The 1,352-nt window shown below is 33.4% G+C and overlaps 1 protein-coding gene across 1 annotated transcript in view; it reads right to left on the minus strand.

Moving 5' to 3' along the window:
• LOC119415898 overlaps window positions 1-1,352 on the minus strand; it is a 12,761-nt gene that overhangs the window by 6,199 nt on the left and 5,210 nt on the right. The window lies entirely within an intron of this gene.

Raw genomic sequence — 1,352 nt, forward strand, 5'->3', positions numbered from 1 at the left:
GGACCAACAGAAACAACCATACAGTCACATCCAAGGTCAATCTGTACATTACCCAACGTGCACGTTTTTGGACTGTAAGAGAAAGTCAGAGCTCCACACAGAAGAAGTCGAGCAGAGTCGATTCCAGAACCATGTCACTGTAAGACGGGAGCTCTAACCACCACACCACTGTGCAGCCCAGTTACATCAAGGTAGAATATTTTGTATGTTTAGAGATGTTGGAGTAGAAAATGTCCCTTTAACTTTAAGAAAACTTCACATGCTTTGTGTGTTGGACTGAAGAATTTAACAGGGATTCGTGAAGAAGCCTAAAGCCTCTACAGAACAGACAGAACACACACGAGCACAACAAGTGCAGACGCACACTCATATAACACCAGCATGCAGAGAGAAAACACCAACAGGGTCCACTACACTTGTGAGCTCAGCCGTGTCCAAATTACATAAACATATTCCAGAGAATTGAAACATATGGCTGACACGTCTTCATCACAGTCTGTATTGAGGCCATAGATCATTCTTAATAGAGACTCTTAACCCAAGGGCAGCAGGAGGGTTAAAGCCTCATTCAACAAAAATACCTCCACATCTATCGAACATACTGGACAACCTGCAACGTGCAGCCTGCTCTCCACAACCTGGGTGTTACGGGGTGCTGTTCGTAAACTTACACAGTCAAATATTAACCTGTAGCAGCAATATTTTGGTTCGTTTAGCCTTCCATAAAATTTAAATAAAGAAGTTTTTTTTCAAAGTCATATTTTCACCATGTTATTCAAACATTTATAAATGTCAGTTTCAAACTAAATATTTAATTTACAAGCTAAATATTTAGTTTACAAACTAAATACTTATTTTGCAAGCTAAATATTTAATTCCACACCAAATATTTAGTTTACAAACTAAATGTTTTATCCTAGCTAAATGTTTAATTTACAGTAAGTAAACAAAATATTTAGGTGTAAATTAAATATTTAATTTCCAAGCTAAAATATTTATTTTAAAAGCTAAACAATTAATTTCCAAACTAAATATTTATTGTACAAGCTAAATATTTAATTTTCAAACTAAACATTTAATTTCCAAAATAAATATTTAATTAACTAACCATTTAGCTCAGACCTAAATATTTAACTCGCAAGTTAAATATTTATCTCAAACCTAAATATTTAGCGAATATGCAAATTCCTTGCCGAAAAGCAGAAGTGGACTATCAAAATAAAAGCCAAACCTTTATATACACACCTCTAGCTCTAGCTAGCTAAATATTTAAGTTAGAGCTAAATATTTAGTTAGCAAATTAAATATTTAGTTTAGGAATTAAATGTTTATAGTTTGGAAAATAAATATTT

Source organism: Nematolebias whitei, chromosome 10, assembly GCF_014905685.2.
Source record: "Nematolebias whitei isolate Nwh7 chromosome 10, NemWhi1, whole genome shotgun sequence".
Classification (NCBI taxonomy): Eukaryota; Metazoa; Chordata; class Actinopteri; order Cyprinodontiformes; family Rivulidae; genus Nematolebias; species Nematolebias whitei.